This window comes from Gobio gobio (genome assembly GCF_949357685.1).
Source record: "Gobio gobio genome assembly, chromosome: 1".
NCBI lineage: Eukaryota > Metazoa > Chordata > Actinopteri > Cypriniformes > Gobionidae > Gobio > Gobio gobio.
Window position 1 is genome coordinate 23,394,518 of NC_137097.1, and position 15,514 is coordinate 23,410,031.

At 39.4% G+C, this 15,514-nt stretch overlaps 1 long non-coding RNA gene and 1 pseudogene across 2 annotated transcripts in view; both read right to left on the reverse strand.

Annotated features, from left to right (window-relative positions):
- The window catches only part of LOC307119969, a 504,637-nt pseudogene that overhangs the window by 202,019 nt on the left and 287,104 nt on the right, over positions 1-15,514 (reverse strand). The gene's annotated exons all lie outside the window — the stretch shown is intronic.
- On the reverse strand, positions 9,468-10,969 carry LOC307122866. Its single transcript, XR_013816104.1, has 5 exons — positions 10,892-10,969; positions 10,231-10,304; positions 9,917-9,964; positions 9,750-9,833; positions 9,468-9,599 (listed from the first exon to the last, which is right to left on the reverse strand). It is a non-coding gene; the product is annotated as an uncharacterized lncRNA (long non-coding RNA).

Sequence of the window (15,514 nt, forward strand, 5' to 3'; positions counted from 1 at the left end):
ATCTTTGTTTCAAGACATGTTTTAATTTTAAAAACTTTTTTATCTAAAATCTATAACACCCATATATAACTTTCCTGCCATTGATGAGATTTTCTATCATTTATGACACAATGCTTTCCCTCCATTGACTGACTTTTCCGACAGTCTATGTTTTCACTGGTATATGGTAGGGGACACTATGACATCTTCTGAATCAGTACAGAACCTCTGGATCAAAACACAGATGAAGAAGAAGCAGAAACAAGTATGTAGTGAAGCCTCACTATCATCTATATTTCAACTGGTTGAGGCGGCCAAATATGGATCAGATTCCGATTAGAGAATCAGGAATGGAGAAGAGATTCTTGTTGATGAGGTATTTATTCACAGCCTTGTATACATCTGCGGTATGCAGCAGTGATATGTATGGTCTACAGAAAGAAATAAAGAGAAATAATTTACAAATGATATTCATCTAACATGTATGTCTCATTGCACAATTACACTTAAGGAAATCAACTAAACAATACTAGAAATATATATTTAACCGAAATGTCAGTATTAATAGCCACAAAGTTGACGAAAATACAGTAGTACACAGCTGTAAGCGATTGTAAACAAACACTCGCGCTGTATCGGAATGGAACACTAGCGCGTTGATGACTCGTGATGACTCAGCAGATTAGTATGGCAGATTACGGCTGAAATGAACGGAAAACTCGACCAATATAAACATCGTAGATTACCCATTACATGCATGACACTTACAGTAAAGATATAACTGGATATATGTACTTACATGTATTGCATTCACGCATTAAACAGTGCATACCCCGCAGCATAAACAATGATTGACCGTCATCTTCTACCGGTGTGTCACTACTAACGGAACGTGCGGAAACAATAACATTAGTTCCTAGGAAGGCTTTCTGACACTGTGATAGAAGCTTTATCAAGTACATGCAAACTAACGCAATCATCAAACATTATTCAGCAAATCTTTTTAACGTTACTGAATGAAATGTTGAGCCCATAGAGGTATAGTAAGGTAAGGTATAAGATAAGTAAGTAACCTTATAAGTATAAGTAAGGTATAAGAAGTATAAAATGCAAGTTTTCACCAACATTCACCATGGATCTAATATAGTAGCACTAACTGTAACCATGTGGCGTAAATAGTCAAATGTTTTAACATTGTTCATTTCAGGGTTCATAGATTGAATTTCAAGCACTTTCAAGTGTGCCACACTTTTCCAGCACTCCCAGAACTGAATAGTATCCATTTTAACTTAAACTCTGCAGACCCTGTACAGGGTGACATCATCAAGTATATGTCAAGGAACCGGAAATAACAGGCGGCAGGCAGAGATGAGGGATCCAAATGCAGGGGAGAATTTAATGAAACAAACAATCAAAAATCAGGAACAAAATAACACTGAGAAAAATAAACAATCAAAAGCAGGACTCTGGAACAAAACAAATCAGAAAACCAGAGAACTGGGAACAGGATAACCTGCATTACATGAAACATTAAACAACGACCGACAGAGAACCAAAGAAAACATGGGCTTTATATACACACAGGGGAGACTAGCTAAATGAGATAAGGGGTGTGGTGAATGGGAACACCTGGGAAAACTAATCGACATGGAAAAACTACAAAGAACTACAAAACTCCACAGGAACAGGACACAGAAAAGAACACAGAACCTAGTCACAAATAAACTTCAACATAAAAGTCCCAAAAGTGCAAAACACAGAACAGATGTGACATTACCCCCCCTCAAAGGAGCGGATTCCAGACGCTCCAGAACCAGTCACGGAGGGAGTTGAAGTGGTGGCGGAACTGGGGGAGGGATGGAGGGTCAGGAGTGGGCACTGGAAGCTGGGTGGGACCTGGGGCAGATCGGGTGGCCTGGGTGGAAAAGGCTGGTCAGGAGGTTTGGGTGACACAGGCTGGTCAGGTGGCTTAGGGGGCATAGGCTGGTCAGGTGGCCAGTATACCACAAATGGGTCAGGTGGCCAGTATACCACAGATGGGTCAGGTGGCCAGGGAGGAACAGACTGGTCATGTGGTTTGACTGACACAGGTTGGGGGGCAAAGCAGGGGGCGGAGCCATCTCTGGGCTCTCTGCAGGCGGCGGAGCCATCTCTGGGCTCTCTGCAGGCGGCGGAGCCATCTCTGGGCTCTCTGCAGGCGGCGGAGCCATCTCTGGGCTCTCTGCAGGCGGCGGAGCCATCTCTGGGCTCTCTGCAGGCGGCGGAGCCATCTCTGGGCTCTCTGCAGGCGGCGGAGCCATCTCTGGGCTCTGTGCAGGCGGCGGAGCCATCTCTGGGCTCTGTGCAGGCGGCGGAGCCATCTCTGGACTCTGTGCAGGCGGCGGAGCCATCTCTGGGCTCTGTGCAGGCGGCGGAGCCCTCTCTGGCACTCCAGTGTCCAGTCAGGATCCCATAGTGGCATGCGTGAACGGAGTGGCTCTGATAGTCCCCCACGAAAAAAGATCATCAGGCATGCTTCACTCATTTTAGTCAGGCGTGCCAGGCTGATAAATTCCAGCACATAGTCCTCAGTGCTTTGCTCTCCTTGACAGAGATGCATTATTCTCCCCGCTGGATCCATACTTGGGTCGGTCGTTCTGTCACGGAACGGGGAATAAACAGACGGCAGGCAGAGAAGTAGGATCCAAATGCAGGGGAGAATTTAATGAAACAAACAATCAAAAATAAGGAACAAAATAACACTGAGAAAAATAAACAATCCAAAGCAGGACTCTGGAACAAAACAAATCAGAAAATCAGAAAACCAGAGAACTGGGAACAGGATAACCTGCATTACATGAAACATTAAACAACGACCGACAGAGAACCAAAGAAAACATGGGCTTTATATACACACAGGGGAGACTAGCTAAATGAGATAACAAGGGGTGTGGTGAATGGGAACACCTGGGAAAACTAATCGACATGGAAAAACTACAAAGAACTACAAAACTCCACAGGAACAGGACACAGAAAAGAACACAGAACCTAGTCACAAATAAACTTCAACATAAAAGTCCCAAAAGTGCAAAACACAGAACAGATGTGACAGTATATACTTTAAATTGTAAATGTCTGTCGAGGAGCTCTGACCTCATAAGCATTACCATTTGAAAGTTAGACTCTCTACTTTCTGGAGACATGCATCACTTTGGCATTTGTTTTACACAAAGTAACTAACAACCCCAAATCAGAAAAAGATGGGACAGTTTGGAAAACGCAAAAAAAAAAAAAAGTGATTTCTAAATTTACTTACACTTGTATTTCATTGCAGACAATATGAACAAAAAATATTTCATGTTTTGTCTGGTCGACTTCATGTCATTTGTAAATATGCATCCTTTCCTGTCATTCAGACCTGCAACACATTTAAAAAAAAGTTGGGACAGTAAAGCATTTACCACTTTGTAATGTTGCCATTCCTTTTCACAACACTTAAAAGACGTCTAGGGACTGAAGACACCAAGTGATGAAGTGTTTCAGGTGTTATTTTGTCCCATTCTTCCTGCAAACAAGTCTTAAGGTGGGCAACAGTACCGGGTCTTCGTTGTCGCATTTTGCGCTTCAAAATGCGCCACACATTCTCTATTGGAGACAGGTCAGGACTGCAGGCAGGCCAGTCAAGTACCCGTACCCTCTTCCTCCGCAGCCAGGACTTTGTAATGAGTGCAGAATGTGGTTTTGCATTGTCTTGTTGAAATATGCATGGACGTCCCTGGAAAAGATGTCTTCTTGAAGGCTGCATATTATGCTCCAAAATCACTATGTACTTTTCAGCATTAATGGTGCTTTCACAGAAGTGAAAGTTACCTTTGCCAAGGGCACTGATACCATGACTGATACCCCATACCATGACAGACCCTGGCTTTTGGACTTGTTGCTGGTAAGAGTCTGGATGATCCTTTTCTTCTTTGGTCCGGAGCACACGGCGTCCATTCCTCCCAAAAAATACCTGAAATACTGATTCATCTGACCACAGTACACGTTTCCACTGTGTGATGGTCCATCCCAGATGCCTCCGAGCCCAGAGAAGTCGACGGTGCTTCTGGACACTGTTAACATAGGGCTTCCTTTTGGCACAGTACAGTTTTAACTGGCATTTGTGGATGTAACTACGTATTGTGGTACTTGACAAAGGTTTGCCAAAGTAGTCCTGAGCCCATGTGGTGATATCGCTTATAGATGAATGACGATTCTTGATGCAGTGCCGCCTGAGGGATCGGAGATCACGGTTGTTCAGCTTAGGCTTGCGCCCATGTCCTTTACGCACTGAAATTCATCCAGATTCCTTGAATCTTTTAATTATGTTATGCACTGTTGAATGTGAAATATCCAAATCTCTTCCTATCTTTCTTTGAGGAACATTGTTTTTAAACATTTTTTATAATTTTCTCACGTATTTGTTGGCAAACTGGTGATCCTCAGCCCATCTTTGCTCCTAAAGGATTAGATCTTTCTTGGATGCTGCTTTTGTACCAAATCATAATTACAATCACCTGTTGACATCACCTGTTTTAAATCACATCATTATTTAACCCTTTTACCTCATTACTAGCCCTAAATTGCTCCTGTCCCAACTTTTTTTGAAATGTGTTGCAGGTCTGAATGACAGGAAAGGATGCATAATTACAAATGACATGAAGTTGACCAGACAAAACATGAAATATTTTGTGTTCATATTGTCTGCAATGAAATACAAGTGTAGCAACAATGCCCCGATTCAATCAGACTTTGGCCGAAATAGTCACCGGATGGGCCTCTGCACACCAACTCGTGACTCTCCTAATCAAATCAGCCATAAACAAAGCCATGACTCTTTATGTGTGATAGGGCTGTCGAAGTTAATTAACAACCCGAGGAGCCACGATGTCTGTCTTCGCAAGAGAAATTACAACAAGATGCATTATTATAGAAGTACCAGGTTTCTAAGAAATAGAGGCTTAAAATTTCCACCCTATTGATTAACTAAGAGGAGGGGGTCCAGAGAACAATGGAACACTCGCGCCTTCTCTCTCCCCGGACTGATTGGATCATTCCAACTCTCTGGGCGTCGGCCATCCCCTCTATAAGAACGGAACTAACCGTTAAAGGTCCCATGGCATAGCATTTTTCTATTATTTCATAGTGTTTCCTGAGGTGTACTTAAATTGTTAGTATGATTTTTACATCATAAAATGTCATAATTTAGAAATAAAAGGCATTTTTTCTATACTGCTGTTTGCCCTGTGGCTGAATGCCCTGCTTCAAGAGGCGTGTCTGCTGTGAGACTTCAGTAAAAACGCCCACTGTTGTGATTGGCTGACATCTTTGCATTTTAAATGAGCGGAGGGGGCGTGGTTTAACGAGGCCGAGCAGGCACGAGCTGCTGCCAGAGAGACGGATGGACCGGAGTTCACTTCTCATCAGTTCTCTCAGCATGTCTCAGTTCAGTGCTGTTGTAGTTACGGCATATACCTCAGGTTATATGAGGTAAATTATGGATCAGCGCTGACTCGAGACGTGAACCGTTTAGAACGATTCAGTCCGATTCGGTGAACTGGTTCGGTTCACTAAAAAGAACCGATTCAAAAGAATGATTCGTTCGCGAACCGGACATCACGGACACGGAGCGATTGCTAACAAAGTTATTTATAGTAACTACTGAGTTATGAGAGCGCTGTCAGTCAGCGCGAGTTTATTGTGTTTGTATCTGAGAGTTCTGAATAAACACGAGTCCCAGTCACGCCGAGTCCGTCTTCATCATTATTCTACCAACTTTGTAACACATGCAATGTACCATTACAGCGAGATGAACGAGTAAGTAAGTGTTGAGTATAGCATTATTTCTAGATATGTTCCAATCATATGAAAAGCATTGAGTAACGTTACACAGCGCAAACAAAGACACAACAGCAGTAATCGAATGTAATCCAGTTTATTGTGGGGAAATCTGGCTAGCCTAGGCCAGATATGCTCACGCTTACCCTCCTTCTGCTTAATCTCACGCCACGTTTGGTGCCTCCGCTGTGGGCCAGATGCAGTACTGGGGGTCGGGGATGTTGAAGGCCGAGCTTCGGCGTGTGTGAGGTTTATCTCTAAAGATGTGACTGCTGGTGTTGAGCAGAAAAGACTGTATGCACATTTAAGAACAGATAGACGCGACGAGGACGTACAAAAACACTGACTCACAAGATAGAAAACACCTTTCTGTCGGGAGAGAGAGAAGCTGCAGTGTGTGCACGAATAATAAATAATTAGCTACACATAAGAAATCAATGATCACAGATCAGAAGGAACTGAAGAAAGACTTCTGTTTTCATTTAGTTCATCCAAACACTGAGAAACTGCCAGCGTTCACTCGTTCACAAGTACCGGTAATGTTAATGATCTCTCGAGTGTTTGCATGGGCGTGCCAGATTCTCTGGGCGGAGGAAACCGTTCCTGCTTGGACGTCAAACCAGGAGACGTCAGGATTGGCTCGTCTGGCCTGTCATTTTCTCAAAGGCAGAGAGAGACAGCCAGAACTCGGTTTTACACCGATCAACATTTCTATCCACTTGGGGACAATATTCAGGCTAGGGGAACTCATATTAATGTTGAAATACCTCATAAAATGAAAATTTCATGCCATGGGACCTTTAACTCTTTGCACTCCGCCACTACGAGGAAGACCATCCCGGCCTTCGCCCCCCCCCCGAGAGAAGGATCCCTTTGGCATCCCCCGGCCACGAGAGAGAGACCGGCAAACTTCTGGAGCGACTTTCCTAAACTTCACAGAAATTCTCCCGGACACGCAACTCCTTAGCGAACTTCCACGACGATTCGAACTCAGACACGTACACGAGAAAGCCTAATGCAAGTATTCTATTTCACCTTTAAACTGCTTGTAAAAGGTTGTCTGAATTATTCCTGATTCACAAAATCATAAATTTCTTGAGGGCTCTGGTGAAGGTGCTTTGAAACTGTCTCTCTGTCTCTCTCTCTCTCTCTCTCTCTCTCTCTCTCTCTCTCTCTCTCCCTCGTTGATTCTCTCTTTCCATCATTCTTTTCCCTTTGATTTTATTTGTTAAGTTTGATTTTTCCTTTTTTGTACCATATCGTTTGTTTCCTCCTACATATATATGCATATTTACCCCCGTGTGACTCGTAGCTTTGTATTCTGTAGTTGTTTTATTAAAACCCAATAATTGCATTAAATTGAATCCGTATTGTTTTGTCAATGAGACGTAAGATTTTAGCTACCCATTTAAGCTTGATTTTCCTGTATTATTACTTCAGTAATTCAAATTGTACAAACATAAGAGATATTATTTGTCCTGATCAAACAGATCAATGTTTCTTAAGGTTTGTAAGATTGATAATTGATGAAGAAATCAATTTGGATAAAGGTTACTTTTAAATGATTAAAGGTTCCGTTATACGTAATATTGTCTGTACAACAAGCAAATCATATTCATAGACTCATGAATATTCATACCGTTTGAAATCATTATTCCCCGAAACTTATTGTTGTTACACAAGTCAAAGTAAATTTAGAAATCACTTCTTTTTTCTTTTTTTTTTGCGTTTTCCATACTGTCCCAACTTTTTCTGATTTGGGGTTGTATTTAATGTCTTTTATTTCCATGTAACAATATAAAATGTACAGAAATTACTCAAGTTACTTATAAACACTTCATTCAGTTACCATGAATAATTTAGATAAAACAATTGTAGCCTTTTTTAACAAAAACTTATTTGTTAACCATTCTCTCACCCAGATAGCAATGAGTCGGCGGACCACCGGCGGTGATCCGGCGGCTGTAGAAGCGTCAGAATTGCGTAATCGCAAACACGTTTGACGGCGCACCGCCGGCGGCAGCCGCTTTTTAAAAGCGGCAGCCGGCTTCCTACCGCCTTCGTACCGCCGCCGGCCCGCAGGCAAACCGCCGTTCCGCCGCCTTTATACCAAAAGGCGGCCCGTCGGAGGCAAACGCTATTTTCGAGCGATCTGCCTCCGCTTATTGTGTAATAAATAATATATATATTTATTTATTATTCATATATTTGTAACATGCAGTTTATGATGGATAATAATTGAACAAACCAGATAAATTCCCATTTGGCATTTTTATTCCACATTTCAAAGTACATTAACTGTCAATGATACAAGATAATATAAATGAAATATAACAGACAATAAATAAGCTTAAATAGGCCTATAAATAACAAAAAACATTTTTACTAAAGAACCTGCATGTTTCCAATTAAATTTTGGTTTAAAAAAAAAAAAAAACAGCCTTACAAGCAAATTATAACACTTACAATATTTGTTAATAACAAATAGGTCAGCTCTGGGATGAAAAGAATTACCATTAAATATTATATCAAATAATGAGGATATTTGGTACCAAAGAATGTGCAGGATACCAAATAAATCGAGGAATAACATCACATTTAACAAGCCATTTCTAACAATAGGATAAATGGTAATCATTTAGAGTAAAGCTCTGGAGAAGAATAGAACAGTAGTAGAACAGAACATTATAACAAGCCTGACTATGGGTTCTCCGGTTTTCCCCGACATCCAGAATGAGGCAGCGCAAATTGGCTTATTTTCAGTGATTTCTTGTGCGCCTATATAAAGGACAAACAACCTCGCCATCCCATATCTATCCAAGGAGCTGCCTTCAAGGCAGGGTCACAGGGAATAAAAAAAAGTCATTTCCACAGTGAACAGTGTGGATTGGGTGAGTGTAGCCTGAAACTTCTGGCTTCTTTAGGGGTCTTGATGTTACTGACTGCAGGATAAAGAAAGGGTTCCAGGTGTCAGTAGTCAGCCTAGGTGTAAGAGGTCGGCTGTGGGTCCCTCTCAGCTGTGCGGCGTCTTTTTCCGCCTTCACGATCAGATGTTCCTTTCAGGTAACGCATAGCGCTAACCTGGACCGCCTCATCAGTGGCATCCTGGGTTGCCGGGTTCTTCCGGATGGCTCCTGTAGAAAATACAGATCTGTCATTCCATTTGAATGTCATAAGGCCACACACATCTACTTAAATATATAACAAATTTATATATTTATATATATTACTTTGAACAATGGTCTTCAGGAACATGTCTCTAAAACATGCTTTATCCCCTACACCCGTCCAGGTTGTATTAATGGAAAGGTGATTAGAGAAGATACTCTGAAGTATTCGCCACACGGTTGTTTTTAGGTCCCTCCCACATTTGATTGCCAAAAACCGAAGCTGAAAATACAAAAAAGTGTTACAAATTACATATCTCTGAAGCTTCTCATACATAAATATAAAAATGTGACAGGCTGTGGATTCAGACTGTAGAATATGCAGTGTACAATCTTAAATTTTACTTTTTAGATTACCCTACAGCATTATAAACAAAATCAGCACACTTACTGGAGCTCTTTATCCTGCCTCAAACTGTTGTCAAGCAACGCCAAATGGGTTGTCTAGGGGGAGTAACAGACCCCCTGGCAGGGATAACTCTCCAAAAGACACATTGGCACTGAAATGTTGCAGCATAGTGTCCATTTTGTTGTCCATGCTACGCACAACATCGCCAAACTCTCCAAGACGTCGCAGCATTAGGGTCTGATCTGCACCTACAGGGGTTCACAGAATAAAAGAATAAAGCAGTCAGTCCTGGTCCCTCAACTACTAAACTATGACATTTACAACTAGGTCTACTACATGTACAGGTGGCCCCAGTGGGAATTAAACCAACAACCACAGGTGTTGTTTGCAAGTTGTACCTGATTGCCCAGTACGAGCAAACGTCATCAACATTGTCCCAACTTGCTTCACCTGCTCATGAAGTGAGCCGCTGTCATCCGAAGCTACAAAATGAAAGGCATTTGGTAATTTTGGACCTACATCACAGTCAAAAAAGTAAAATTTAAGAAAGAGTGCATGTTCTCACCTGCTTGTGCATTGCTTTCCCTCAGGGCTTGGTTCTCATTCTGGAAATCTACATAAAAAATATTTTATTTTAATTATATATATATATATATATATATATATATATATATATATATATATATATATATATATATATATATATATATATATATATATATATATATATATATATAAAAAACAACAACTACAGGCACAATTTTCCATACTGTTAAAGTTTCCAACATCTGCAATTTCCTGTTTGTCCATCTCAACTCCTTTCAATATTCTTCTCCTTATAGCCCAGTAACTAGACATTGTGACTAACAATTTATTTACCTTGAAAGCCGAAACGATTGTCCAATAGTAGGTCTCTTGGATGAAGATAACCGATTGTGCTCTGGTCAAGGTATCTGCAAGAAAATGTGAACAAAACCGCATTGTTAACGTTATATACAGAATATACAGTAGCTATGCTGTGGGGGGGAAAACTGGTCAGCCAAATGTGGAACAGTAAAATGTATTCATTCAGTGTAGTGATTCAAGTAAACTGCATTGTCCTCAAACATAAAAAGTACAGCAGTTCAGAGAAATAACTCATAAATGACCTTAAATGCTAGAAGACCAGTAGCAACACAGCACATGTTAGCTAACACTTGCTAAAACTGACCTAGCAGCATGCTTGTTCGGACTAACAAAATAATTTAAATAACCTATATACATCATTCTGTTTTGTTAGAAAACACCAAAAGTTAAACTTAAGTCTTTCTAGATGTAAAGCTTTGGCTAACTTACCTACAGTAGCTAGATACATTTTAACATGTAGAACATGCTTGAACTCAGTGTGTAAAAAAGGCGAAACAGCACGTGTTAGCTAACACTGTGAATTGTGCACTATATCAGCGTGCGTGTCTGAACAAACTAATTAAAACAACCTACCGGTATATACATCAAAAATGAACATAATATTGTGTGACACAAAAAGGAAACATGTACTTACTTAAACGCTCGTAGTCGAGGATATTTTCTGATCTCCTCTCTTCAAATACTAAAACCATGTGATGAGCGGCCGCTGTTGGTAAATCTGTTTGTTTTACCGGTTTGTCTTCCGCCTTTTTTAGGTATACTGCCCCTCTCGGCCGGTGGAGGTACTTCTCTGTTTTTTTTATTTTATTTTTATAGACAAGTATAGACAAGTACAATACAAAAAGTACAATGAGAGAAAAATAAAAATAATAAAGCATTGTGGTACAGTTCCGAATATGTAGAACAAAGAATAACAACAAATGTAACACTGTATATAAAATAAATAATAAAAATAAGAATTCTGAGATAGAAAATACTTTATAATATTAAGGCAGTCACATGAAATTGAAAAGCTTTCAGGTTTCTGTTTTGTAAGCTTTTTGTTTTGCGACCTCATGTTTGAGAGGGTTTCAAAGTTGTAAAAATCAGCTTTATAAGAGGTAATATTAGAGGGCTTCTTTTGAGTTATTCTTGTCTTATGAATGTAGAATTTTTCCTAAATAATTAATAATATATTTTTGTTTTTCAGAAAAATATGGGTTTTGAAAACAAAGTAAAATGTCATGAAGTTAGTTCTAATTTTTTGTCATGTCTATTTTAAAGTCAGTCCAAAAAGAAATAGAAAAAAGGGCAATACAAAAATAAGTGTTATCCTAAAATGAACTTTCAAACTTTCTTAACCCTCCTATTATGCTAAAAAAAAAAAAAAGTATTACATCCATTATGGGTCAAATTGACCAACACTGTTTAAACACACTCGACATGCAAATAATCAAGTGAAAATTTAAATGTAATTTCCTAAACCTAACCTTATCATGGAATCAAGAGTCAAGAATCTGTTATAAACCCTAATGGCTTTGGAGCAAAAAAAACTAATATTTGATATAATTCACATATAGGCTATTATGATTTTATAATCGCTTCAAATGTGAGAACTAGTTAAAATGCTGTCAGTTCCACTCTATTTCCCAACAAGCCAAACATAGCCAACGTGGCTGGTCGAATTTGAGAGTAGAAATCCTTGTATTTCACAGCGGCTTGCCGCCAGCCGGCCGCGGTCCATTAGGCGGAGGCAACCGCCAGAGAAAATGAAGCCGGCGGCCCGCCGGCTAGTCGGCCGCGGCATCTCGCAAGAAATGGGAGTGACGTATTCGGCGGCAAACGTTTCATCACCGCCAGCGGGACGCACCTATAGCCGACAGCTTAGGGCCGGCGGCAAAAAGAAGCCGTGCCGATATTTTTTGCTATCTGGGCAAGAAGAGAAAACAGTCGGTCCATTCGCTCCCGACTCTCCTGGGCTCTTCTCTCCTCTGTCTCTCTCTGAAATTGAATGTCCTCCCTGAGAAGGTCCACCAGTTCATCCTCTCGCCCTCTTTTTCTGTTTCCTGGTGCTGGTGGCTCCTCTTCCTGCTCACCAACTGCTGAACTTGGCCCTGGCGTTTCCCCAGGGATGGAGGCAATTAGGACAGGGGGTTTTTTTTTTTGAAGGCCTCTGTCCTAACACCTCATACATGAGGACAAACCATGGCCAAGTTGCAGGAGTGGGTTTTCCATTAACTCCTTCGCCTGTCCCAGGACACTTGTAATCCTAAGGCTGAGCAAATAAACCATGCCTGTTAATAACAACAATAGAATTAATTTGAGCAAAGTTTTCTGTCGCTTACTTTGTATTTGTTTTTTAGGTTCTCCCATTTTTTTTGGCAAAAAAAAAGGGAGTGACCTTCCCCAGCAGGCCCATTTTCACCAGAATTGTCCTTAAATAAGAGAAAATGAAAACAGTTATGAAAAGTGTTAAAACAAGAATGCATCCTATGCATTTTCTTATAGGCTAATTTTATAATTGACCATATTTGCCAGAAACGTTGCACTTGAATGTGACAATACCGGGTCATGTTTACCATCACATAGACTTTCTCCTTATTTGAACATTAAAATGTTTTTTTAAGGGTTATTATATGCCTACTAATGATGCTGCTAATGAGATATTTAGTCATTGAGTGTGATTTACTAATTATTGGTTCTCTTCAACGATTGGTCATGTTACCATTTTTAAATGTCACAGTGTTTTGAGTAATATGTATATGCCTGATGAAGGTCAGTAGACCGAAATGTTGCTAATAAAAAGTTTTCATATTTTTTGCAAGTACTGATAGTGTGCAGGATTTCCCTTTATTCGTTGAGATTTTTGGATTTGGTTATCCTTTGTCCTATGCACCTATCTATTACCTACAGGTGTGCGATGGTAATTGTGCACTAAAGGGTTATTATCCAAAATTACAATAAAATGTGATGCCTTTGAAAAAGAAAGAAAACAAGAGGATGCACTGCTTTAGTGCATGTCAGTGTCCTTGAACATATTTTTGGCACACAGCACTAACGTGAACCAAATTGCAGCAAATAGCCTAATTGACGGGCCTACTTTTAAAAATCAACATTTACATTATTTGATGTTAAAGAGCACCTATCATGGAATTTTGAATTTTACCTTTCATGTAGTGTGTAACATAGATCTAAGTGAACAAAAACATCCTGCATAGCTTTAAATATGACAGTGCACCGTATATATAGTTATTTTCTTTCAAAAGTAAGAGTCGACTCAGAGTCATTTTTAAGAATCGTTAGAAGACCGAAGCTTTTTCTCTGACTAGATGACGTCAACTTGTAAAGTTATTTGAATACGATACGCCCACTTATTACGCTCCAAGACGCCAGTGAAAACTAGAAAACATCATGGCGACGAGACGCTGTGTTCTGAAGTGCGACTCAAAATCAAACTTTTTTCATCTGCCCAAGGATGAGCATTTGAAGACTAAGTGGCTACAATTCATATATACAACTGTACCACAGAAGTATAGTCCGAGCCTTGTGCTTTGTTCACGCCATTTTGAAGACGATTGCTTTACCAACTTAAATGCAATCAAACTTGGATTCGCGAGCCGGCTGATATTGAAGGAAGGTTCAGTTCCAAGTGTATTTGCATCAGCTTCCTCCTCCGTATCACAACCTGTAAGTGTTATTAATAATTGTTGCTTTTATGTTTTATGTAGCATGCTTAATAATTGTTTGGTTTGTTGTGTAAGCACCGTTTAGCTTCTAGGTCTTCAATGACAATTGTATTGAGATATGTGAATTGTTTGTCGTTGTTTTCGGAGTTTTCTTTAAGAATAGAGTCATACCTCGTAGTAACATAACGTTACTGCATTTTTTTTTTTTTTTTTTAGTAAAAACGTTGTGTTTATGCATCGAGTTAACGCAAACAAAGACTGATTGTGCTTTTGCAATACAAACTCTGGGCTATACTCGCTAACATACCATTAAATTTCTTATCTTATTTTTAATTTTTTATTACAAACTACAAAGCAGTGGACTATTATCATTATTATAACAATTTAATTGATAAAAGCATCATTGTACTCCGTGTTTAACAATAAGTATTATCTCTGTAAACACTGCTAACATTTTACTTATATACACACATTGGATACAATATGTGCACCAATGTTTTAATAAACTTTTGTTGTTTTTTGTAATTTTTACGTAAATTATGTGTTTTTATTACTTTTTATGCACCAACATTTCGTTAACAAATAATTTATTTGCTTTTATTCTTTCAGAGTACATCATATCAGAGCAGTCAAAGTAGAGTTTTACAATCAGATGTGGCTTGTCAGACTGACTGTCCACAAACTGTTTCTGTGATGACGCAAACAGATGATTTTCAGAAAAAAACTGTTGGAACCCAACTGTCCTCTAGTACAATGAAGAACATTCACATTCGGAGTACAGGTATACATTTCATAAATGTTTTATTTTATTTTATTTACGATTTTAATATCACTTTTTAAATGTCATTTTTTTAATGTAAAAAATTTAACGTAATTGTATGTTATTTTTAAGGTTCACAGGCTACAGTTGCTTGTGTGACTGTTGGCACAACAACCACATCAACCACCTATGATATACCATTTGCATCAACACCAATAAAGTCTGGTTTCAGACCACCAAAAATACCTCTCCTGTTGGAAGAAGAGGGGGGAGAGGACGAGGAAGAGTCAGACATACAAATTCCAACAGAACCTCATGATTCAACTTTTAACCCCGCTCATGACACAACAATTTCACAAAAATCTGAAATGTCGTAAGTAATACACATCTATAAGTTCACTTTGTCACTAATACATGTTTTTTTATTTTACTTACGCATATTTACTTTTTTATTAGGTTTGGGCAAAGCTCCACATATGCAGACACAAAATACATTGTGTTTGAAACATGTTTGCGTGAGCTGTTCTCCACGTGTCCAATTTGCAATTCACAGTCTGATATGAAGCTACAACGAATAGGCACTTATGTTGCAATCAGGCAGCTTTGCCCCAAGTGTTTGTTCAACCGTAAGTGGCAGAGCCAACCAATAATTGGAAGTACACCAATGGGCAACCTCCTGTTATCAGCTGCAACTTATTTTACTGGGGGATCATTCATACAACTACAAAAGGTAGGCATGCAATCAGTATTACAACAATGAAACGTTTTTTTTTTTTTTTTGTTAAATTATAAATGTTAATATTATTTACAAATGTAATTTGTGATTATTTCA